The 26,620-nt window shown below is 39.5% G+C and overlaps 1 protein-coding gene across 9 annotated transcripts in view; it reads left to right on the top strand.

Annotated features, from left to right (window-relative positions):
* The window catches only part of TMCC1 (transmembrane and coiled-coil domain family 1), a 156,562-nt gene that overhangs the window by 7,413 nt on the left and 122,529 nt on the right, over positions 1–26,620 (top strand). For 5 of the 9 annotated variants that reach the window (XM_027523475.1, XM_027523481.1, XM_027523480.1 and 2 more), the window contains one exon: positions 2,926–3,174. The exons of 2 other annotated variants lie outside the window; for them this stretch is intronic. The gene's annotated coding sequence lies outside the window, so the exon portion shown is untranslated. Of the gene's footprint in view, positions 1–2,922; positions 3,175–26,620 lie in introns of all 9 variants that reach the window. 2 more of the 9 variants (XM_027523476.1, XM_027523479.1) reach the window with 1 other exon arrangement.

Genomic DNA, 26,620 nt, shown 5'->3' with positions numbered 1-26,620 from the left:
TTTTAAGCCAACTTTTTCACTCTTGTCTTTCACTTTCATCAAGAGGCTCTTTAGTTCTTCTTCACTTTCTGCCTTAAGGGTGGTGTCATCTGTGTATCTGAGGTTATTGTTATTTCTCTCAGCAGTCTTGATTCCACCTTGTGCTTCCTCCAGCCTGGCATTTCACATGATGTACTCTGCATATAAGTTAAATAATCAGGGTGACAATATACAGCTCTGATGTACTCGTTTCCCAGTTTGGAACCAGTCTGTTGTTCCATGGTCAGTTCTAACTGTTGCTTCTTGACCTGCATACAGATTTCTCGGGAGGCAGGTCAGGTGGTATAGGTACTAAATAACTAACAATTAGAAGCATACTACTTTTTTTCTATTGAGTAAAATTCACATAACCTAAAATTCATCATTTTCACCACTGAAAACGTGTGGCTCAGAGACTGTTAGCGCATTCACAAAGCTGTGCGGCACTGGCGCCACTGCTGTCCAGTTCCAGAGCATTTCCGTCAGTGCAGAATGGAACCTCGTGTCCAGTAAGCAGTTCCTTTCCTCATCCTCTGGCAATCACTGGTCTGATTCATGTCCCTGTGGATTTGCCTGTTCTGTACATTTCATTTATGAAATCATATAATACATGGCCTTTTGTTTCTGGCTTCATTTACTTAATGTTTTTAAGGTTGATCCATGTTGTAGCATGTTTCAGTATTTCTGTCTTTCTTGTAGCTGAGTAATAATTCATTGAATGAATATACCACATCTTGAATCATTCGTCAGTGATGGACATTGATGGTGTTTTCACTTTTTGACTATTATGAATCATGCTGCCATGAACATTCATGTATAAGTTTTTGTTTGAACATATGTTTTAAAATCTCTTAGGTTTATAACCAATATATTTCTTTTGATAAACTTTACTTTTATAATAAGAGGCAGGTTACCTGATGGCTTACTTGTGGTAAAGTGCTGAAAGAATGATACTTTTCTCTTGGCATGATATTCATCATTGAATACTGAAATCCCTTAATTATTCTGTTGTCTTTGCACAGAACAGAAAGTTGGTCCTGATAGGGTGACAGTAGTAGCTTTCCCTTCGAATTCTGTTAAGAGGAATTTCCTGAATTATGTTGTGTACCATTTAGTCTCAGAGAGTGAGATTCACTCACTGTGAAGTTTTATTATAAGATCTGCCTGTAGTCTCGAGGAATCTCCGAATGTATGAATTGTGTTTAACATTTTGTATTTAGAGGGATAGTAGGCAGGATTCCCATTCTGTAATCTGTTTGGCATCAATAATTTTACAGAGGTTTTATTCTTACTAACCACATTCCCTCTGAGGTTTGGACTGTGATAGAGTGGCATTAAATATTAGCGTTTTTTTTTTTCCCCTATCCCAGCACCCAACCTCGAAGCTTTGTTTTGCTCTTACTGCTTTGACAAATTAATTTTCCTCAAGAGTTGGCAAATGTTTTCTTCCTCTAGAAAGTTTGGAGTAACCTGACCAATTTATTTAAAAGCTAATGTTGTTTTTCAGACTTATTGAAAGTGAGAAACATTCTTTGCTTTCTTTGTAGTATCTAAGTGACTTTGGGGTTCCCTGGAGATGATGGGAAATAGATAAATTATGTATTAACTGCCATCATAATTTAGTCCAGGAAATTCTTTTTAGGCAGGCACTTTAAAAGAGTTTGTGTATAGAACACTGGACTAGAACCAAGAATATTTTAATTTCACATCCTTAAAAGACTCACTGCTGCTGCTGCTGCTCAGTTGCTTCAGTCGTGTCTGACTCTGTGCGACCCCATAGATGGCAGCCCATCAGGCTTCCCCGTTCCTGGGATTCTCCAGGCAAGAACACTGGAGTGGGTTGCCATTTCCTTCTCCAATGCATGGAAGTGAAAAGTGAAAGTGAAGTCACTCAGTCATGTCCGACTCCTAGCGACCCCAGGGACTGCAGCCTACCAGGCTCCTCCGTCCATGGGATTTGCCAGGCAAGAGGACTGGATTGGGTTGCCATTGCTAGCTTGTACCTTGAGACTTCATTTTGTAAAAAAGATAATATTGACTCTCTAGTTTAAAGGAATGGGTGATGGGAAATGAGTTCTGTTAATCAAGGTTCTTTATTTTGGGAGATATGTGTGTTATATGTATCTTGTTAGTATTTTTTCTTTATTTTGATAAGTGAGTGAATCGGCTGATTATAATAAAAGCCTTTGTCCAGTACTGTATGTGTATTCTATTTACCATTTCCAGTGCTCTTCTTTTTTCTGTGTAGTTTTGGATTTCTACCTGGTATGTTTTCCTTCTGAAAGAAGGACTTCTTTTAACATTTCTTGTAGTTCAGATTTGCTGGTGATGGATCCCTTCATGGATTTTTGTCTGTTTGAAGAAGTCTTTAATGTGCCTTGATTTATCGAGGCTGTTTTCTCTGGGTATAGAATTCCAGGTTGGCAGTCGTTTTTTTTTACACTTTAGAAATATTTCTTCACTTCCACATCAACTTTGCTTTCCTGCCAGACCTAAATATGTATTTTTTACATGATTATTCTATATTTCCTGCTGACATAGACATCTGCATTGGTAGTTCTACAGTATTTATAAGTACTAGAGTGCTTTGGTGTCTTTGGCAGACTAATATTATTTGCCTATGTTTAGTTGTATGATATGACCATAATCTTGAGATAGAAAACATGAAACAGGTTTTTGTATTTTCTTTACTGCTTATTTATTATTGATCAGAGAGCTGGATTGATGCTGTTATTGATAACCCCAGCCTGGACAGGCTAGGTCACTTGTATTTACCTTCATGTGATCTTCTGATATACATTTTATCAACTTGAAAAATTTTGCAGACTAACAACTGGTAATTGTTTGCTAGCCAGACACTTGCATTCAGTAGTATTTCTTTCTCTTCTTGCTCCTCTGTCCCAGCAGGTATTACTCTCTTGAGAAGACACACCGACAGTTAGCACTTTCTTCAGATTCTGACAGTTGGCGAACAGCTGCTCTTGATCATAAGACTTAGAAGATAGTCTCCATCTTCCCAGATTGGATGTCTTTTCACATGGATTTTCTATTTCTCTGTCTTTTAAAAAAATAAATATTTGGGAACATTCTGGATTACAACTGTTCATCCTCATCTATGCAAAGGAAGGAAAGCTGTTGTGCTTGGATTTTGAGGAGGTATGTCTTTTTTTCTTCTATTGCAAAATTACATCACTTAGAGCAGTATGACATCATAACACTGCCTCTTTCCTCAGTGGAACTCAGTTCTCATTCATTCATTTACTCCATCTTCCTTACTCCTGTTCTTCCTTTATTTGTAGCAGTCATCGTAGCTCAGTAAGTTTCTCTCCTTTATTTTTTTGGGCCACACCACACGGTATGTGGAATCTTAGCTCCCCAACCAGGGCGCGAGCCCATGCCCCCAGCATTGGAAGTGCAGAGTCTTAATCGCTGGACCACCAGGGAAGTCCTAGTAAAACTTCCTTGATGTGTAATCTCACAAGCTCGTTTCTTACATCTTGGTGAATGTCACTGGGCTCTGGGTTAGTCTAATAAGTAACAGGAAGAAGCAGTTTGAATTCTTATAACTCAAGTTGAGATCATGACTTTGATGAATTGAGTTTTTTGTTTGCCTCCATTTTGCAGAGGCACTGGGTGGTTTGGGAAAGCTTACTGTCCAGCATAAGATATGGCTGTATGATTTTATAGTCTGGTTCAGTATCATTTGCAAGAAGAGATGTGATATTATAGAGTTTTGAACTAAAAATTTAGACACTTCAGTCCTAGTTTTGACATTTTTATGGCCATATTTTGAGAGTTAAAGCATGTTCATTTTCTTATCTTTAAAATGTGTTATTGTTATTTGTTTTACACAAAACTTATGGGATTGTTGAGGATCAAGTGAAAAAATTTGTGTGGAAGACTGTTTTTATCAATATAAAGGGTTGTTACTGCATCGTGGAAAGCTGTAGGCATCTCTGTTTTATTTTCACTCAGAGACTCAGTTTTTATTTCTACAAAATTTTTGGTGGTACAGCCCAGTCCTGAATCAACTTTTAAATCCCCATGCTTAACTATGGTGGAACATTAGTGTTTACAGTGCCTAATTACATGGTAGGTTCTCATTATATTTTAAAAAGCAGATCTGTGTGATGTAATGCTGAGAAAACTTCAATTTGTGTGATAAGGAAGCATTTTACAAGATCTTTTGGTAGTTTTGAAGAGAGACCTCATTTTTTATTTCATGTATTTAAAATATTTATTGAGTGCTTGCTGTATCCTTGGCACTGGGGAAGAAAACTGACAAAAGTCTCTGCTTTTATAGAGCTTACGTTGTATAATATATGGGGAGATAGAATAAACAAAATAAGTAAAAATGCAGTTTTTAACCTATGGTGACCAGTTCTGATGAGAAACGTAAAAGTGGGAAAGGGGAATAGGGCTCACTGAGGGGAGGAATATATTTAGTGCTCACAGACAGCCTTAAAGAGAAGGTGACATTTGAGTCAAGTCTTGAAAGAGATGACGGAGAAATGCAGAAATATGAGAAGAGCATGCCAGGCATAGCAGATGGCAAGTGCAAAGGTCCTGAGACACAAACGTGTATGAGGGATGGCAAGGGTTGGGAAGGGTGGGTTTTATGGTGCCTTATGGAAGTACTTCGCAGCTGAACAGCAAATGGAAGTACTTTGCAGACTTCGATGTGCGCGTGAATGACTTAGGGTATTCCTGTTAAATGATCTGGCCCCAGATGGTTTGTTTTTCATCTGACAGCCACCGTGATCTGAAGTAGCTGTGCGAAGTGGCTGTGGAAAGTGGCTAACGTCGATGAGCGTTAGAGATGTACAGTGTCAGGTTAAAAGAAGCACTGGTCCTTTGTTCGTGTACTGTCAGATTATGTCTTAGGTATTGTGTCCTCTTAGGGACTGTATACTTCGGTGGGACAGTGTTAATCTAAATTGTCCACATTAAAGTGACCAGAATACTGAGAGCTCTAGCCATCTTTATCTAGTGAAGAAGAGTAGCAGAATCAGGTGCTCTTTTGCTGTGGAAGCTAATACTTGGAAACTCAACTACCTAGATATATTTGGAAGAGCTTTAAGCAACAGGAGCAGGCTTCTCATCTGTATTACAGCAGAGGGCGACAGCAGGTGGAGATTACATTAGTGGACGTGAATTTTATCCCACCCTGGGGAAGACCTTTCACACATAGGATCTGTCCAACAGTGGAGCAGGTGAATTGTGAGGTCTCTGTCATTAGAGATACTCAGATATAGGCTGGATGCTTGTCTTCTGGAGATAGTGAGAGGAACCCCTGCTAGAGTCTGGACTATGTGAGTTTTCTTATCCCTCACAGCTCCTACGGTTTTCTAACTTCAAATGTTCTCTCTCCTTAGTGCTAATGTTGGCAATGATGAGAAAGTAATGAAAGTCTTGTTGACTTAGTTCCTTAATAATTGGGGAAGAAATAAAGTGAAATGTCTGCCAACTAGCCAGAGAGTACAGATTAAAAGCAGTTTTCTTAAGTATGTAAAGTACAGAAGTAGAATACTAGATCTGTACATGAAATTTCATTTTTACTTTATAATTATTTTTTCCATAGAGCATCTCTTAAGACTAGCCTTTCATGGGCATAATTTGAGACATGTTATCCTCAAAGATTGTTAGAGAGTTTATAATGTTACACTCCATGTAAAAAGTAAAGGCTGCTATAGTGTAGAAGAAGGCAGGGATTTGTCTGTTAAAACCAGATTTTGCCCCTGTCTCTGCCACTTGCTATGTACAGTGGGAAGTTTAATGATGAGATGTAATTTTCTCTTCTGCTCTTGGCAGTGTTTACCTTTCAGAATTGTATATATACTGGAAATAATTTATTCTAAGTTTAAAGCCTGGTGCAAAGCGCATAGATGGCATAAAATTAATGCTAATTATTATTAGTAGCAACTATTCTGACAACATTGCTTAAATTGGAGGGTTTATTATTTATATGTATGCAGTAAGGTAAGCTGGGAGTCTCTATCAACAAACCCATTTGCATCTTCAAGCTTTACAAATGCAGACCAGGAGTTAACTACTTTTGTGTGGGTTTTTCCACACCACAGTTGTCTATTTCCATACCAACTGAGTGTCCAACAATTCAATTCAATTCTTACACTATCTCCCTGGAGCTAGTGTCAGATCTATAAGTTCAGTTTCATAAGACCCCCCAGGGTAGACACCAGTTGTAAGTCCTGGGTCACCTGTTACCTTCTCTGACTTTGCTACAAATTCTGTGGTTTCCATGACCCCCTTCTCAGGTTCAGTAATTCACTGGGTTGACTCACAAAACTCAGAAAAAAACACATTGCTTACATTTACAGATTTGTCAAGAAGGACACAGCTCAGAAACAGCTAACTGTAAGAGATGCATGGGTGGGTGTAGGGCGCCTCCCTGCCCTCTGCCCGTGCACCACCCTCTGGTTCCTTGTGCTCACCCATCCGGAAGCTCCTGGAACCCCTTTGTTGAGGGAGTTTGTGGAGTTTCCATCACCCTGGGAATGATTGGTTGAATCACTGACATGGGTGGCTAACTCTGTCCAGTCTGTCTCCCTTCCCCAGACTGGGGGCAGAACCTGAAAGTTGCAAACCTCTAATCACAGGGATAGTTCCTCTCGCAACTACCTCCCATCCGGATGCTATCTAGGGCCCCCCACCGCCACCCCGCAAGAGTCATCTTGTTAGCATAAACTCAGGTATGGTTGAAAGGGGCTTGTTTTGAATAACAAAAGACACTGCTCTAACTCAGGAAATTCAAAGGGTTTTGGGAGCTGTGTGTCAGGAACTGGAGGTGAAGACCAAATATATATTTCTTACGATATCATAGTTATTGTTGTTGTTCATTCACTAAGTTGTGTCCAACTCTTTGCAACCCATAGACTGTAGCACACCAGGCTTCCTGTCCTTCACTATCTCCCTGAGTTTGCTCAAACTCAAGTCCATTGAGTCAGTGATGCCATCCAACCATCTCATTCATAGTACGATTACATAAAACTAGATTTTGCTTTTAGAGTAGAGGGCTGAGTTTCAGAACATCAGTAGTGAGTTCCCTCTAGGTCACTGATTTGTTTCTTTATTGGGCTGTGATGCCACCATTTTGATTCTTGGTAATGTAAATAGCATTTGAGATTCTTAGATGAAAGGTACCATTGAAAACAGCTAGATGTCATTTTCCTCAGGGATCATTATCAGATTCCAGTATCAGTTCTTTTTCTGCATAGACTTTTGTCCTCAGATGACTGTACTCTAATTCCGTGACAGAGCTCGTTCTTAGTGTAATGTGACAAAAAGAAATAATTTTTCCAACAGTAATAAGGCTTGTTTTTCTTAGACCTGTTGGGTCATAAAATTTGGGTAGAGATGTCTTTCGGTAGTTTTAATCTTTTTAACAGTAAACCACGTGTGAATTTTCATAGGAAGGAAGGAAGGGTAAATTGTTTGGAATTTCAAATTCATTTCTACTTAAAATTTTTTTTCCGTACCTCTGTCTGCTAATTTTAATATGCTTGTTAAAGATGTGGTCACTGCCTTGTCCTAATACAAAATTTCTTTACAGAGAATGTAAGCTTTAAATAGGGCTTCTTTGATGCAGAGATGGTAAAGAATCCCCATGCAATGAAGGAGACCCAGGTTTAATCCCTGGGTCAGGAAGATCCCCCGGAGACAAGAATGGCTACCCACTCCAATATTCTTGCCTAGGGAATTCCACGGACAGAGGAGCCCGACGGCCTACAGTCAATGATTGCAAAGAATTGGAATTGAGTGAGAGACTAAGCACACAAGCCTTACATGTTTGAACCTCTACAGGAAGTATCTGGGTGTACAGCAGTGAGCACTGGTCTAAGAGTGCCCAGCTGAGTTCTCAGCACATATTCAGTTCAGTTGCTCAGTTGTGTCCGACTCTTTGCGACCCCATCAGTCGCAGCATACCAGGTCTCCATGTCCATCATCAACTCGTGGAGTTCACTCAGACTCGTGTCCATCGAGTCGGTGATGTCATCCAGCCATCTCATCTTCTGTCGTCCCCTTCTCCTCCTGCCCCAATCCCTCCCAACATCAGGTCTTTTCCAGTGAGTCAACTCTTTGCATGAGGTGGCCAAAGTATTGGAGTTTCAGCTTTAGCATCAGTCCTTCCAGTGAACACCCAGGACTGATCTCCTTTAGGATGGACTGGTTGGATCTCCTTGCAGTCCAAGGGACTCTCAAGAGAGTCTTCTCCAGCACCACAGTTCAAAAGCACCAATTCTTCGTCGCTCAGCTATCTTCACAGTCCAACTCTCACATCCATACATGACCACTGGAAAAACCATAGCCTTGACTAGATGGACCTTTGTTGGCAAAGTAATGTCTCTGCTTTTTAACATGCTATCTACATTGGACATAACTTTCCTTCCAAGGAGTATGCGTTTTTTAATTTCATGGCTGCAGTCACCATCTGCAGTGATTTTAGAGCCCCAAAAAATAGTCAGCCACTGTTTCCACTGTTTCCCCGTCTATTTCCCATGAAGTGATGGGACCGGATGCCATGATCTTAGTTTTCTGAATGTTGAGCTTTAAGCCAACTTTTTCACTCTCCTCTTTCACGTTCATCAAGAGGGTTTTTAGTTCCTCTTCAGTTTCTGCCATAAGGGTGGTGTCATCTGCATATCTAAGGTTATTGATATTTCTCCCGGCAATCTTGATTCCAGCTTGTGCTTCTTACAGCCCAGCGTTTCTCATGATGTACTTTGCATAGAAGTTAAATAAGCAGGGTGACGATATACAGCCTTGACGTCCTCCTTTTTCCTATTTGGAACCAGTCTGTTGTTCCATGCAGCACATATTAGGCACTCAGTAAATATCTGTTCTCTTCTAGGGGTTAGAAAGTCAGTTCTAGCCTTTGCTGCCAGCTACCTATGTAAACTGACTAGAATCTCTGTGTGTGGTAAGTCTCTCAGTCGTGTTTGACTCTTTGCGACCCCGTGGACTGTAGTCTACCGGGCTCCTCTGTCCTGTGGGCTAATAAAGGTTTACTAATAAAAACCATGCAGCCATGAAATTAAAAGACACTTGCTCCTTGGAATAAAAGTTATGACCAACCTAGATAGCATATTAAGCAGCAGAGATGTTACTTTACAACAAAGGTCCATCTAGTCAAGGCTGTGGTTTTTTCCAGAAGTCATGTGTATGAGAGTTGGACCATAAAGAAAGCTGAGTGCCAAAGAATTGATGCTTTTGAACTGTGGTGTTGGAGAAGACTCTTGTGAGTCCCTTGGACAGCAAGGAGTTCCAACCAGTCCATCCTAAAGGAAATCAGTCCTGAATATTCACTGGAAAGGCTGATGCTGAAGCTGAAACTCCAATACTTTGACCACCTGATAGGAAGAACTGACTCATTGGAAAAGACCCTGATGCTGGGAAAGAATTGAAGGCAGGAGGAGAAGGGAACGACAGAGGATGAGATGGTTGAATGGCATCACCGACATGATGGACATGAGTTTGAGTAAGCTCCGGAGTTGGTGATGGACAGGGAACCATGGTGTGCTGCAGTCTATGGGGTCGCAAAGAGTCGGACACGACTAAGCGACTGAACTGAACTGAATAAATGAATCAGATGCACTTTCCTAAGATCAGAGGATTTCCCAACTACTCACCCAAATGTTGAAAATGTTAGTCATTCAGTAGTGTCCGAGTCTTTGCTACCCCAGGGACTGTAGCCTGCCAGGCTCTTCTGTCCATGGCGTTTCCCAGGTGAGAATAGTGGAATGGGTAACCTTTCCCTCCTCCAGGGGATCTTCCCAACCCAGGGAGCAAACCCAGGTCTCCCATATTGCAGGCAGATTCTTTACAGTCTAAGCCACCAGGGAAGCCCAATCTCATGTCTTATCTTTTAACATCATTAGAATCCTGGCCCTGATTCTGTGACTCAGTTTATTCTTAGCTTTATTTTTAAAAATTTAGTTTCACTTGGCCTTCAAGTCAGTTTCTTGAAAGCAGGCAAACACAGAGTCACCAGATAGACTGAATTGGAAAGTACCGTGAAATAACCCATTCTCTGTGGCTTCGGTTCTTTCCTTGGCCACATGTTCTTCCTTCAGTTGAGTTACCTTAGATTTTCTCTTCATTTTTAGTTGGGACTGGCTGTTTATTAACAAGAAGATTTCTTAGCACCAGTCCAAACAGGGTGGAATGGGAGCCTCATAAAATGACGATCATTTTCCCAGTCATGTAGATCCCTAAGTGGTGCCGTGTGCAGTATAGTTTGGGTTCTTGGGAATACCGTTTAAGCTTTTTTGTTGTTGTTGTTCCAATGTTTTCTTAAGATAGGTTTAGAAAAATTTGACCAGTTGACCAAAGTTTTAAAAAAATGTCATATATGTTTTTCCCATGTTTACATATGTCATATTTCAGACAATGAATGTAAACGCATTATGATTGTCAATTTCAATCTGATTTTATTTAGAGTTTGTTTAATTTCTTTTAGTACCTAGAGAATTTACATTACTCTTTCACGTATTCTGAAATAAGAATTGCCTTTTTCTCTTCTAGCTTGCAGAATTAACTTCCTTTTACCGTGTTTTAGTAACTAAACTTTTCTTTTTCGTGGTCCTAAAATGAGATGACAGACTTGGCCATTTAAAAAGTAAACTAGAGAGGAGAGGGAAGAAAGGAATAGGTGAGGGAGATTAAGAGGTACAAACTTCTAGTTGCAAAACAAAATGTGTCATGGGTGTGAAATGTAAAATTGGGGGAGTATAGTTAATAACTTTGTAATATCATCTATGGTGATGTATTGTAACTAGATTTATTATGGTGATCAGTTTAAAATGGACTATAGAAATACTGAATCACTGTGTTGTATAACAGGAAATAACATAGTATCGTTGGTTATACTTCAGAAACACAAACTCATAGCAAAGATGAGGTTTGTTACTAGAGGTGAGGGGGATGGATGGAGGCGAGGGGGCAGTTGAATAAAGGCGGTCAAAAGGTACTAGCTTCCAGTTTTAGATAAGTACTAGAAATGGCACCCCACTCCAGTGTTCTTGCCTGGAGAACCCCAGGGACGGGGGAGCCTGGTGGGCTGCCATCTATGGGGTCGTCGCACAGAGTCGGACATGACTGAAGTGACTTAGCAGCAGCAGCAGCAGGGATGTAATGTACAACATGATAAATATAATTAACACTGCTTTATGTCACATATGAAAGTTGTTGAGATGGTAAATCCTAAGGGTTTTCATCCCAAGAAAAAAATATTTTTCTCCTAGTGTTTTAATTTTGTTACCTATATGAGACGATGGATTTTTATTAAACTTACTATGATAATCATTTCATGATGTATATAAATCCAATTATGATGTATATTATGCATTCTTCAAATCCATGAACATGGTATATCTTCCCATCTGTTTGTGTTGTCTTCAGTTTCTTTTGTCAGTGTCTTACCGTTCTGAGTTTTTAGGACTTCCTGTGTATAGTATCATGTTGTCTGCAAACAGTGACAGTTTTTCTTCTTCCTTTCCAGTTCAGATTAATCTGAAATTCCATCCCACATGGATGATTACCATTATAATTTTGTAAACATTCTTCTATACATGTCTCTTTACAAGTATATACACATATAGATGTGTATATATGAAGTAATTTTACATAAATAGGACAGTATTATAATGCTGTTTTTCTTTTGCCTCAGGCATAGGTTTTGGAGATTTTTGTGTCAGTAAGAGACCAGTGTTAAAGATGGTATATTTCTTTTTGGACTGTGTTTCATGGCTTATCTTATCTCTGAGTGTTCACTTACCAAGTAATATTTTGATATTTATTCAGTTTACCAAGGAGACTGCTGAGAAAAGAAGGTACTGACTGACTGATAGTTATAATTCTGATTATAAATTAAAATAGTAGTGCTATGGGACAGATAAGTATGAGGCTTTACATAATATGAACAACTTTTTTTCCAGAGTATAATTATCACTTTAGATAAGGTGGATCCAGCTTTTGTGTGGACAGAGATAATAGGTGTGGTGTGATGAATAGAAGGCTGAATTCAACTTTGACTATTCCACCTGTTAGCTCTGAGATATTAGGCAAGTCTCTTAATCCTTTTTGAACTTTGGCGATGCAGACAGTAAAGAATCTGCCTGAAATGCAGGAGACCTGGGTTTGATCCCTGGTTGGGATGATCCCCTGGGGAAGGGAATGGCTACCCACTCCAGTATGCTTGCCTGGAGAATTCCGTGGGTCACAAAGAGTCAGACACGACTTAGCGACTGACACTTAACCATTTTAGTATTTAGTTGCTTTGTTCATTAACTGAATAATTGACTTCTCAGATCTAGTCCAACTCTAAAACTTTATGACCATAAAATAAGAGCCATCTTTTACCTTGGTTCATTGAGGTGTAACCTTTATACTTCTATCTGTCTTACTCAAGACGTGTAAATGGCCCAAAATGAAGGCCAGGGAGTATAGTCCTGAGACCCTTAGAAAAACCACAGAATGAAGCAAGAGGTAGCACTGTGTTAGTTTTTAGAGGAGGTGTGAACCTATGAACTTCTTTTGCATTCTTTGCAATTATTTCACAACCAGTTCTAGATAGAAATATTTTTCTTATTTGTGAATAAGAATATGGCATTGAGGATGTAGAGGCTGTTGATTTGGTCGCTCAATTTTCTAGCCTTATTCCGAGTGACTTGCCGGAATTGGTTATGTCCTCTTTGTTTTCCTGACTTTTTTTTTTTATTCTCAGTAGAAAGATCTTGAGATTCAAACTCAATTGTCTGTGACACACATTGGTTAGATCAGTGATAGAAGAGAGTTGGAAGACCTGTTTTTCTTCTTCATTTTGACAGAAGAAAATAAAGTGAATTGCTTTACTTCTCCATGCTTGATTCTTTTTACTAAAAGAAAACAAAATCTGACTCTTCTTACCTCCCATATCTTGGAATAATGAGGTCATTCTTTGGAATCTTTTAAAAAATGTCATGTAAAAATTTTGAGGTATAATTTCTAGTAAACGCACAAATCTAAGATGTATGCATAGCTTACTGAATTTTTATATGTGTATGCTGCTGTATATGTAATCAACCAGTCAGTTCAGTTAGTTCAGTCGCTCAACCATGTCTGACTCTTTGCAACCCCATGGACTGCAGCACTCCAGGCTTCTCTGTCCATCACCAGTCAGATCAAGACTTAGAACATTTTCCTGTCCGTAGGATTCCTTCATGCCCCTTTCCAGTCACTCTGTGCCCTGCTTAGAGCGTGCTTTGTGTAGAGCACACTTTGAGTGCTCTATTATTCATCTTAAGAAGCGGTTGAAAACAAATCTTGACATCGTTTATGTTTGATCAGTAATCTGAATCTTGAACCCTGTAATAAAGTGTGATCTGTAGATAGTAAGGTCTTTAGCCTTTTAGATAAGGCATAATTGTGTTAAAGTGCTTTCCTGTGTGTATGTGTGCTTAGTTACTCAGTTGTGTCCAACTTTGCACCCCACGGACTGTAGCCTGCCAGGCTCTTCTGTCCATGGATTCTCTAGGCAAGAAAACGAGTGGGTTGCCATTCCCTGCTCCAGGGGATCTTCCCAACCCAGGGATGAAACCCAGGTCTCCTGCGTTACAGGCAAATTTTTTACCACTCAAGCCACCAGGGAAGCCCACAGAGGGAGTAATTTTACATTGATAGAGGTAGTGTTGTGCATTTTCTTCTTTTCTTCTCTGTGTAGACTTTTTCCTGAAAATTTTTGGGTTGTCTGAAAGTAAATTTATTTGGAACGTTGTAGGTAAGTGGGAAAAGGAAAGCTGGGTTTGGCTAAGTGAACGATTAAGTTGTTCCAGTTCTGTGAGTTCTGTTCTTCTAGCTGTTTCGTTTTGTAACCCTGCAAACAAGGCCTAACCTCATTTTTTACATCTCATATTTATTCAGTGTGGTTTTGTCTGAGGCACTGTGTGTGTCTTTCTAAACTGCTGCGGTGCAGCTTTAGGTTACCTCATGCTTCCACTATATGTATTACATGATTTTGTCTACTAATTTGCATATTTGTATCTTTCATTTTAGAAGTTGTAGATTTATGGAAAAGTTAAGCAAAGATAATATATAAAGTCTGTCAGGCTCCTATTTTCCCTGTTGGTAACATCCTGTAAGTTTTATGGAGATAAATTTGATGTATTTTAAAATTTGCCCATTTGAAGTGTACATTTCCATTTGAAGTGTACATATACATTTTAGTATATTCACAGAGGTGTACAACCATCACCACAATCTAATTCCAGAATACTTGCATCATCCCCCAAAGAAATTCTGTACCCCATTATCAATCCCATTTCTGCCCTCCCCTTAGCCCTTGTCCTAGGTAACCACTAATCTGTTTCCTATCTCTGTGGGTTGTCTCTTCTGGACATCATATCGTATAAATGAACTTGTATACTGTGTGGTCTTCTGTGGCTGGTTTCTTTCATGTAGCATGTTTTCAGAGTTTATTCATTCTGTAGCACGTGTCCATTCTTTTTCCTATTGCCAAATAACAATTCTGTTGGATGGCTGTGCCACATTTTTTCATTTTGTAGTTGATGGACATTAATTGATTCTATTTTTTGGCTATTGTGAACAGTGCTGGTATGAAATCTGCATACAAGGTTTTGTGTTGACCACATACACCTGCCTGGAGATGGAATTATCAAGTCTTGTGGTAGCTCTGTGTTAAGGATTTTTGAGGCATTGCCTGCCTGGGCCCTTTTACATTTCCGCCAGCAGGGTAGGATGGCTCAGGTTCCTCTACATTCTCTTCAGCACTTGTTACATTGTCTTCTGATTTTAGCCATCCTACTGAGTGTGAAGTTGTATATTACTGTGGTTTTGACTTGCATTTCCCTAATGATTAGTGAAAGTCACTCAGTTGTGTGTCCGAGTATTTGCGACCCCATGGACTATTCAGCCTGTGGAATTCTCCAGGCCAGAATACTGGAGTGTGTAGCTGTTCCCTTCTTAAAGGGATCTTCTTAACCCAGGGATCGAAACCAGGTCCCCCACATTGCAGGCAGATACTTTACCAGCTGAGCTACCAGGGAAGCTCAAGAATACTGGAGTGGGTAACCTATCCCTTCTCCAGGGAAACTTCTTAACCCAGGAATTGAACCAGGGTCTCCTGCCCTGCAGGTGGATTCTTTACCAGATGAGCTACCAGGAAAACCCAATGATGAGCATCTTTTCATGTGTTTATCAGCCAGTTCTATATCTTTGAAGAAATATTTTTCAATTCTTTGCCTGTTTTTTTAATTGGATTGTCTTAATCGTATATAAAGTTTTATTTTACCAAGGAGATTGTAAATCAGTTGAAAGATTATAAATCACTTGAAAAGTTCTAGCCTTAAACAGTAGTTTTTTAAAACTGGGGTATAGTTGCTTTACAATGTTGTGTTAAAACAGTAATTTTTAAAATAATAATTATTTAGTGTTTTTGCTTGCTTTTATTCCGTCCCCCGCTTTTCTGAAAGCACTCAGAATATCATGCAAGTCAAAGTCCCATAATAAGTGCATTTGGTTTATTTTCTCCCTGATTTGACTACACAGAAAATCAAAGATGGCTGGGAAAGCATGTTTCTTCAAATCTTAGATAGTCTACATTCCTTGGTTAGTGGAGTAAAGTTTTTTTTTTCTTTTTGGAGTAAAGTTTTTTAAAACTGTTTTTGTTGCTTGCTTTTGTGAGAAAAGTTTAGATTTGTACAGCAAATATAAAAATGACCCAGAGATATATAAATTAGAAAGTTATAATTTCTATAATTTATAGTGATAACCAGTGTTACAATTTTAATATTTGCATGATAGACTGATGCAAACATACCTATAAATACATATGTGTATCTGGATAACAGGGTACATACTGTTTTGTTACGAGTTTTTTCCCCCACTGCACTTAGCAGTATATTATGAACAGATTCTAATCATAACAATATTTTGTGGAGTTAAATTTTGACATCAAGTTATGAAACATCTATTTAAATGGTTGTTTCTTAATGATGATCAGTTGATTTATGAAGATAGGAGGGTAGGGAAATATTTAAATGTTAAACCTGTGTATTTTTCAAATCATTGGATTCTTTTGTAGATTAAATTAGCTAATGGTAATTATTTTCTACTTTATGTCAAGAAGTATCTGCTTTGGCATCCAAAATTGTTTTTCTAGTTATCATTGGTAATGGATTGATTAAAAATTGTACAGTTGCCCTGATGTATGCAGATAAAACTGCTGGGTACTAGAGTTTGGATTATGGTCTTGATGGTTATTAATGGAAAGTTTGAAGTCTCTTGGAAAGTTTAACATGTATCTGTTGAGCACCAACTGTGTCAGGCAGTGTAAAGGGGGCAAAAATTAAATGATCAAAGTCCTAGAGATGTTTGTTTTTCCAGCAGGGATGGGGTGGGTGGGAGTGCCAAACTGCATTAGAGCAAAGTCAAAAGGTAAATTTCCTGGAGTGCTGATTTATTTTTGTAGTTTATTTTATACTCAGATTATTTGCATTTCCATGTTTATTTCATAATTACTGTTTTTGCAGTACATTTAAATGATAAAGTGATAAAAATAATTGTTAGGAAAAAGGAAATGTGACTTTGAAACATCACTTTTCTTCTTGAATATTTAAGGCATTAATATTGTTAAAATAATATTGTCCCTGAAAATTTTGCAGTTTTTATGGCAAAGTGAATGAAATTATACTATGAGCAAACCAAAATCTCAGACAAATTTGAAATAGGGATTATAGGATTATTTTTGTTCTTTTAAATCACTGCTATCAGATTATTTTTTTATCCCCACTTTGTCTTGTACTATATTTATATTGAATTACTGCTTTGACAGTATGAGAAGAAATAATGAAACACATTTTTGCATATATATATATGTATGTATACAAATTTAAATCAGGTACCAGGTTCTTTATAGTTACTTAAACTAAAAAATCATTACAGCTATCAGAAAAAATCCTAAATTGGACCTCTACCTGTGATTAAGAAAGTCTGTTTTTTCCAACAGGTATGTTGGAAACCAAGAGGCAGTCAGGCAAAACAAGATAATTAGGGGTTTGCATGTTTAACCCTTCCATTCTTTTTCTCAGCCACTTAGTCTCCATACATGCTTGCAGGTGTTTATATGTGAGAACATGAAAAAAAATTTGTTTTGATTCTGACTATTGCAAATAGTGGACTTCCCTTGTAGCTCAGTTGGTAAAGAATCTGTCTGCAATGCAGGGGGCCTGGCTTCGATCCCTGGGTTGGGAAGATCCCCTGGAGAAGGAAATGACAACCTACTCCAATATCCTTGCCTGGAAAATCTCATGGACAGAGGAGCCTCGTGGGCTGCAGTCCATGGGGTCGCAAAGTGTCAGGGACGACTGAGCGACTGACACTTGACTCACTCACTTATTGCAAATAGTAGTCCTCATGAGGCCTCTTCTCCTTATAAGGGCATTATGTAAAATGAGAGATTATACTGCAAAATGATTGTTGTTATTTAGTTGCTCAGTCGTGTCTAACTCTTTGTGACCCCACTGACTGTAGCCCACCAGGCTACCTGTCAGTGGAATTTTCCAGGCAAGAATATTGGAGCAGGTTGCCATTTCCTCCTCCAGGGGATCTTCCTGACCCAAGGACTGAACCCATGTTTCTTACGTCTCTTGCCTTGGTAGATGGATTCTTTACCACTAGCACCACCTTGGAAGCTACTCTCAAATATTGGCTGTTATTCCCTTTGCTGTACAATATAATCCTTATAGTTTTTTTTAACCTAATAGTTGTGCTTATTGCATACCAGGCTGCCCTCTAAGTGTTGGCCATTTAATCTTCACAATTCTGGGAGAGTAGATACTGCTGTAACCCATGAGGAAATTGAAGGTTAACAAATAAGTTGTGGTTGGTGCTGCAATACTCTGAAACCTTTTCTTTACAGTCTGGATATGTTTGTACTTCACACATTTGCAGACTTACCACATCTTTGCGAAAGATTTCTTCTGTCAGTTTCCAGCAATAGGTTATTGGTAATTTTATCTGATTACCTTTAGAGGGCTTGATAGATTTTGGGATAAGTAAAAGTCCAGGAGCAGTGCTTCAGTCTATTTCTTTGTTAGAAAAATTTGGAACATATGATAGATGTTGGTTAGGTAAGCTGGTGGTGTTTTATAAATCCTCTATTTTGTCAATTCTGAGAGGAATGCCTTTTTTTTTTTTTTTTGGCATCATAATGTGTCAATATTGTGTGCATTTAATATGGTAGCATTTCTCTTCAAAAAGCTGTTATTTAGGTATAGCTGTCCTCCACCCGCTTTAGGTGTGTCTGTTAATCAGTTGATGAGATCTAGCATCAAGGCAGTACAGTCCTGTTTTGACCATTTGACTCTGTTCTACCTGACAAGCACTATCAGCCTGTCGTTCTTGGCCCCGTGCATGGTCTTTGCCTGTTCAGTGCTGAGAGCTAGATTTCCTTTTAGCTAGCTAAGGTTGAAGTTGCTGTGGGTTCCGAGACTTGATTTTGTATCCTCACTTTTTTATTTAGACTTCCTGTAAGGCTATCTTGATGACTCAGAGACAGATGGACCTATGTGTTTTGCCTTACTAGCTACTGCTAATTGAAGTGAATCAGCTACTTGAGGGGATAAGTTAGCAAACACTTTCACTGGAAACAGGACCTGAATTAAAACTTGAAAGTCCAAGGGCAGTTAATGTTTATTAGATACATCCAAAACATTGTTTTATTATGGGAACACACTTCTACCTGTGTCCTTTTTCGTTTGGTCATGTTGAGGATGCTATATACATGGAGTCATTTGAGATTTGCTTTTTTTTTTTTCCCCCATTCACTAAGCATACTGCCTTTAAGATCTACTCAGGTTTTCATGTATGCAGTGTGAGCAGTCTTTCTGCTTTCTTGCTGAGTGGGATTCCATTATACGGATGTGCCAGAGTTCAGCATTTGTCTGTTGAGGTGTGTTTGCCTTGCTTCCAGTTGGGGTACTGTCAGTAATGCTGCTGTGAACGTTCATGTACAAGTTTTTACATGAACATAGATCTTTTTTTCTGATAAATGCCAAAGAATATGATTGCTGGGGTGTATGATAACTAAATGTTTAATTTCATAAAAAACTACCAAACTTTTCTGTAATAGCTGTACCATTTTATACTGCTACCAGCAGTGTAATGAGCCTACTAATATCTTCTTATTGCTTGTTCATTTTTTGTCACATAAATGGTGCTGAAAATTTTATGTCAGAAAAATCATAAAAAATAAGGTGTATGCATTGACATAGTTGTTTTAACCAGTATATACAGTTGCTCTCAGGAGATTAAAATTAGTAGTTCTAGATTGTTTGCTCGGGCAGTCTTTTGTTGATCTCATTGAAGTGATGAATAACTGAAGAATGAGGTAGGTTTTTTAACTGAACTTTCATGCTATATCATTTGACCATTTTGGAATCTACAGAACTGATGCTTCTTTCTCTTTAATTCTCCTAATGTCTCTAGAAATGTGTATCTTTCCCTAAATTGTTAATAATTTCTGATACTACAACTCCTGTTTATTGTAGGATACCTTATATTTTTTCATTCATTTGCCTTTTTATTTTGTCATGAATTATTTTATCTCCCCTTTTAATGACTTGATATGGTATTGAAACTCCAGTTAGAACTGTGCTCACTATCAGAACAGGCAAAACAGGCAAACAGGTTGCCTAAGCAACCGTATCTATACACAGGCCTCACTCAGTCACTGAAATAGCATAGATTTTTTTAGGCCAAGGGAACTATCCAAGAATTTTGTGAATACACACACATTCACACATGTATTAATGTTTTTTCTTTTTCAGATTCTTTTCCCATACAGGTTTCTACAGAGTATTGAGTAGAGTTCTCTGGGCTATACAGTAGGTCCTTGTTGATTATTTTATACATAGTAGTGTGTATATATATATGTTAATTCCAAACTCCTCATTTATCCTCTCCCCCCTTTCCCCTTTGGTAACCATAGTTGGTGTTCTAAATCTGTGACTTACTTAATTAAACAAGAGTGGTGTTAGTAGAGAGGATAGAAAGGAAATAATTCAAGAATATTTGAGAAGCAAGGTGATCATTTTGTAATGTAAAGAAACATCAAATCACTAGGTTGAACTCCAGGAACATACATAGTATTGTAGGTCAACCATACTTCAACAAACAGACTTACAGAAAAAAGATCAGATTTGTGATCACCAGAGGTGGGGAGAGGGTAGAGGATTGGATGAAAGTGGTCAGAAGGGTCAAACTTCTAGTTATAAGGGCTTACCTGATAGCTCAGTTGGTAAAGAAGCCGCCTGTAATGCAGGAGACCCCAGTTTGATTCCTGGGTTGGCAAGATCCGCTGGAGAAGGGATAGGCTACCTACTCCAGTATTCTTGGGCTTCCCTGGTGGCTCAGCTACTAAAGAATCTGCCTGCAATGCGGGAGACCTGGGTTGGATCCCTGGGTTGGGAAGATCCACTGGAGAAGGGAAAGGCTACCCACTCCAGTATTCTGGCCTAGAGAATCCCATGGACTGTATAGGGTCACAAAGACTCGGATATGACTGAGCGACTTTCACTTTCTAGTGATAAGATAAATGAGTACTCAGGATGTAATGAGAAACATGATTAATTACTACTGCAGAATGGTAGGTATATGAACGTTGTTAGAAGAGTAAGTCCCATGAGTTCTTACCACAGGAAGAGCTTTTCTCTCTTTCTTATTTTTTAATCTAGATGAGATGATGAATATCAGAGGATGAGATGGCTGGATGGCATCACTGACTCGATGGATGTGAATCTCGGTGAACTCCGCGAGTTGGTGATGGACATGGAGGCCTGGCGTGCTGCGATTCATGGGGTCGCAAAGAGTCGGACACGACTGAGCGACTGATCTGATCTGATCTGATCATTACATGATGTATGTGAGTCATATTATGCTGCACACCTTAAACTTATACCATGAAAGTGAAAGTTGCTCAGTCGTGTCTGACTCTTTGCGACCCCATGAACTATACAGTCCATGAAATTCTCCAGGCCAGAATACTGGAGTGGGTAGCCGTTCCCTTCTCCAGGGCATATTCCCAAAACAGCATCTTCCCAAATTGAACCCAGGTCTCTTGCATTGCAGGCGGATTCTTTACCAGCTGAGCCACCAGGGAAGCCCTAAAACTTACGTTGTATGTAAAATAGCTCAATAAAACTGGAAGAAAAAAAAAGTGGCATTTAGGTGGCATTTGGTGAGGGATAGAGAATGTAGAAGACGGAGAGAGAGAACTCGGGTTTCTCTGTCTTAGGCAGCTTAGTGCCCCTCACAGAAAAAAGGAATGCTGAAAGAAAACAGGTGACCATTTTATTTTGTTTTCCAAGAAGATCGCAAATTAGATGTAGAACTTGAGGTACTCTCTGGTGATACCTGGAAGGAGATGTCTTAATGAGGTGAGACCTCATTGGTTAGATTTAGATATACCGTCTTATGTGGTTCAGTCGTCCAGTCATGTCTGACTCCTTGTGACCCCATGGACTGCGGCACGCCAGGCTTCCCTGTCCATCACCAACTCCGGAGCTTACTCAAACTCATGTCCATCATCCCATCCAACCATCTCATCCTCTGTCGTCCCCTTCTCCTCCTGCCTTCAATCTTTCCCAGCATCAGGGTCTTTTCTAATGAGTCAGTTTTTCCCATCAGGTGGCCAAAGTATTGCAGCTTCAGCTTCAGCATCAGTCCTTCCAATCAATATTCAGGACTGATTTCCTTTAGGATTGACTAGTTGGATCTCCTTGCACTCCAAGGGACTCTGAAGTCTTCTCCAACACCACAGTTCAAAAGCATCAATTCTATGGTGCTCAGCTTTCTTTATAGTCCAACTCTCATATCCATCAGTTCAATTCAGTCGCTCAGTTGTGTCCGACTCTTTGCGACCCCATGAATTGCAGCATGTCAGGCCTCCCTGTCCATCACCAACTCCTGGAGCTTGCTCAAACTCATGTCCATTGAGTCAGTGATGCCATCCAGCCATCTCATCCTCTGTCATCCCCTTCTCCTCCTGCCCCCAATTCCTCCCAGCATCAAGGTCTTTTCCAATGTGTCAGCTCTTCGCATGAGGTGGCCAAAGTACTGGAGTTTCAGCTTTAGCATCATTCCTTCCAAAGAACACCCAGGACTGATCTTGTTCAGAATGGACTGGTTGGATCTCCTTGCAGTCCAAGGGACTCTCAAGAGTCTTCTCCAACACCATAGTTCAAAAGCATCAATTCTTCAGCGCTCAGCCTTCTTCACAGTCCAACTCTCACATCCATACATGACCACTGGAAAAACCATAGCCTTAACTAGATGGACCTTTGTTGGCAAAGTAATGTCTCTGCTTTTGAATATGCTATCTAGGTTGGTCATAACTTTCCTTCCAAGGAGTAAGCGTCTTTTAATTTCGTGGCTGCAGTCACCATCTGCAGTGATTTTGGAGCCCCCCCCAAAATAACTGACTCTGTTTCCATTGTTTCCCCATCTATTTCCCATGAAGTGATGGGACCAGATGCCATGATCTTTGTTTTCTGAATGTTGAGCTTATCCATACATACTGGGAAAACCATAGCTTTGACTAGACGGACCTTTGTTGGCAAAGTAATGTCTCTGCTTTTTACTGTGCTGTCTAGATTGGTCATAGCTTTTCTTCCAAGGAGCAAGTGTCTTAATTTCATGACTGCAGTCACCATCTGCAGTGATTTTGCAGCCCTAAAAAGTAAAGTCTGTCACTGTTTCCATTGTTTCTCCATCTATTTGCCGTTGAGTGATGGGACTGGGTGCCATGATCTTAGTTTTTTGAATGTTGAGTTTTAGTTTAGTTTGATAGTATTTTGTTCTTAAGATACAAATAAATAACACATGTGGGAATTACTTTTCCATAGTGGTATGCCTGTCAGTACTTTTCCCAATGTAGGGTTTTATATGTGTTGATGTGTACTGCAGTTTTGACCAGAGTAGGCATTGGGTAGTGCTTCCTGAATGAATGATTAGATCTGTAATTTTAATGCTTTCCAGAAATACTGTCCTCTTGCTCATGTTTCTCATGTTGGCAAATAATTAATGCGTTATTAGTTGATGTTTGCCGTTAATAATAATATACTCTCCCTACCTAACAACCCCTTCCCCTCCATAAACCGTCTATTTTTATCCTAGAATTTTGTAAAATGTTAAGATGAAAAAGACCTCATTTTTCAGGAGCATGTTACCTAATGGAATCAACATAGAAAAATAAAAAATAGCTCTGCCTGGTATTATTTGGCTTTGAGTTGTATTGTTCTCTACTTAGGCTGGCTGGTTTATAATTTGATGAAAGTAGCATATTTGAGTATTATTCTTTTAATCATTAAAAAAAGTTAAAATATACTGAATTTTCATTGTATTGTCTTTTATAACTTTAAGTTGCCTTCATTTCTATGGAGCAGATGCTCATTTGAAGGAATTTGTATGACAGTCTTTTTCTGTTTATCCTGCTGGAAGTTTGATCCACTCGGTTGACAGCTTTATTTTCCTTTGCTCAAAAGCCAGCACTAGGCCCACAGGAAGGAAAGGAACCTAAGCTGGAGCCAGAGGCTGGGTCGCATAGGCCTGAGGGGGGCACAGTCGGAAGCCTTGCAGTTGCTTGGCCTGGACCTGTCAGAACGGGTCTGGGGGGCTCTGGCTGTGCCATGGTTTATGTGTGTGCTCCAGAGTCGTGATCCTGAGAATGAACGCATTGTGAGCACAGTTCGGAAACTGTTGTATAGATTGCTCCCGGAAGGGGAAGAAGCCCACCTGAGAGACCCCACTGTTGAACAGATCCTGGGTTCACTGGTTTAGTTTTCTCTGAGTGCGCCCAGTGCTTAAACTTTTGCCTCATCTCAGCAGCCACTGTCAGGTTTTTGAAGGCAGGTTAGTTCGTGGAAGGGACTTTGTGTGATAGGAAGACAGAGTGTGAGATTAAATATATCTTAGCTCTGGCCTGAGTAGATACTGTTAAAACATGAGATGGATATAAAATAAGCTTTCTCTTCTGGTTTCAGGAAAGCATAGTGGGAAAAAAAAAAAAAGTAGGATTCTTTTCTAATTTCTGTGGATCCAGCTAGGATATTACATCTTGCATTTTTAAGGCATTTAAAAGTACAGACAAAAGGACAGGACAGTCTATATTTGAACAGTGTTAAGTACAAAAACATGAATTGATGAGGTAGTAGTATCGTTCCATATTATTTTCTATCAGGACTTAGCCTTTGTTACACATTATGCATTTATCTTTTCTTTACAAAAGAAATGCAGACTTTTCAGTAAAGTACTAACGGTTTTCAAATAACACGTAATCTGAGTGTTAATTAGAAAAGAATTTACAATTTTGCATTAAATGTAACCTTTCTTACACCTTAGGCTTCCCTGGTGGCTCAGCTGGTGAAGAGTCTGCCTGCAATGCAGGAGACCTGCCTTCCATCCCTGGGTTGGGAAGATCCCCTGGAGAAGGGAAAGGCTACCCACTCCAGTATCCCAGCCTGGAGAATCCCATGGACGTTGCAAAGAGTCGGACACGACTAAGCGACTTTCACTTCTCTTTCTTACATCTTACTGTTAAGTTGTCAAGAGATTTTTGATGAGTGATTCAATCTCCTTTCTCTTTGTAGGTCTGTTCAAAGTCTTGAGTTAGTCTTGGTAGATTTTGTGTTTCTAGGAATCTGTCCATTTCATCTTGGTTGTACAATTTGTTGCACACCTTTGTTCATACTGTACCCTGGTAATCCTTTTTATTCCCATAGAATTGATAGTTATGTCCTCACTTTCATTTCTGATTTTGAGTCTGTCCTCTTTTCTTAGTAGTCACTCTAGCTCAAAGTTTGTCAGTTTTGTTCATCTTTTCAAGGAATCGGCTTTTAGTTTCGTTGATTTTCTCTATTGTTTTTCTCTTCTCTGTTTCATTGATTTTTGCTCTCATCTTCTTTATTTCCTCCCTTCTCCACTTTTGGGTTTAATTCCTCTTTTTCTAGTTCTGTAAGTTATAAGATTATGTTTTTGATTTATGATCTTTCTTGTTTGTTAGTGTGGGGATTTATAGTCTATAAATTTCCGCCTCTGTGCGGCTTTCTAAGTGTCCCATAGATTTTAGAATGTCATGTTTTCATTTTCATTCGTCTCTAAGTTTTTGCTAATTTCCCTTGTGATTTCTTTGATTCATTTGTTAATATAATAGTGTGTGGTTCAATTTTCACAAATTTGTGAATTTCCAGTTATCTTTCTGTTGTTATTTTCTAACTTCATCCCATTCTGATTGAAGATAGTTTGTATCTCTTTTAAAATATATTGAGACTTAATTTGTGAGCTGCTATGTGGTCTGTCCTTAAATGTATCCCACGTACATTTCAGAAGAATGTGTATGCAGTTGCTTTTGAATGTCTTAGTCTTCAGTGTCTGGCTGCCAATAGTGGGGGTAAGGGGTAGGAAGATGGATTGGGGGAAAAAGGGTCAGTTCAGTTCAGTCGCTCAGTCCTGTCCGACTCTTTGCGACCCCATGGACTGCAGCATGCCAGACTTCCCTGTCCATCACCAACTCCCAGAGCTTGCTCAAACTCATGTCCATCGAGTTGATGATGCCATCCAACCATCTCATCCTCTGTCATCCCCTTCTCCTCCTGCCTCCAATCTTTCCCAGCATCAAGGTCTTTTCCAATGAGTCAGTTCTTCACATCAGGTGGCCATAGTATTAGAAAGAAGGATACCAGTCCTTTAAATAAATCCCTTGGAAGTCACTTAGCTAGAGAGAGAGGGCCTTGCAACTACCGGGGATCAGAGGGATAAGGAGGAAAGGTGCAACAAAAATGAGCACCTCTCTCTGCATCTTTGTGATCAGAAGTAACAGTCAGTGGTCAGAGCATAGATCGCATAGATCTGCAGTATTTGGAGAACAGAGTCTTTTTTGCCCACCCTAGCTCCTATAAGCTGTGTCCAAGCTGCTCTGGAAGCTTGCCCAGCTGACCTCCGTGTTGCTAGAGGAAGCTGTGTAGCTGCTACAGTGCTAGGAGTTGAAATTGAAATTAAATGCAACTTACTGTCCAAGCCTTCGCTTGTAAGTTGCAAGCCTTAAATAGGTTCCATAGTTCCAAAATACAGCAGACAGATTCCACCAGTGCATTTGTTGTCTTGTAGTTAGCAACTACTCACTGGACAGTCTAACTTTGACCGTATTTCTCACTTTTAATGGAGCATTGTATTTTAGTATCTTGTATTCTCATGTTTGCACGTTTGTTCATTTACAGAACAGTTTAAGCCAAGGCACTAGAGCTACCCATTCTTTGTAGTCACTGTGCTTTTAGTAAGGTCTTCTTGCTTCAGCCATATTTACTGAGTGAACTCAAGTGAAGTGAAGTGAAGTGAAGTGAAAGTTGCTCAGTTGTGTCCGACTCTTTGTGACCCCATGGACTATACAGTCCATAGAATTCTCCAGGCCAGAATACTGGAGTGGGGAGCCTCTCCCTGCTCCAGGGGATCTTCCCAACCCAGGGACTTAACCCAGGTCTCCCTCATTGCAGGCAGATTCTTTACCATCTGAGCCACAAGGAAATGTGATAAAGCT

Source organism: Bos indicus x Bos taurus, chromosome 22 (genome assembly GCF_003369695.1).
Source record: "Bos indicus x Bos taurus breed Angus x Brahman F1 hybrid chromosome 22, Bos_hybrid_MaternalHap_v2.0, whole genome shotgun sequence".
Lineage (NCBI taxonomy): Eukaryota > Metazoa > Chordata > Mammalia > Artiodactyla > Bovidae > Bos > Bos indicus x Bos taurus.
Note: the sequence above shows the minus strand (reverse complement) of the source record. Positions and strands in the feature narration are given on the sequence as shown.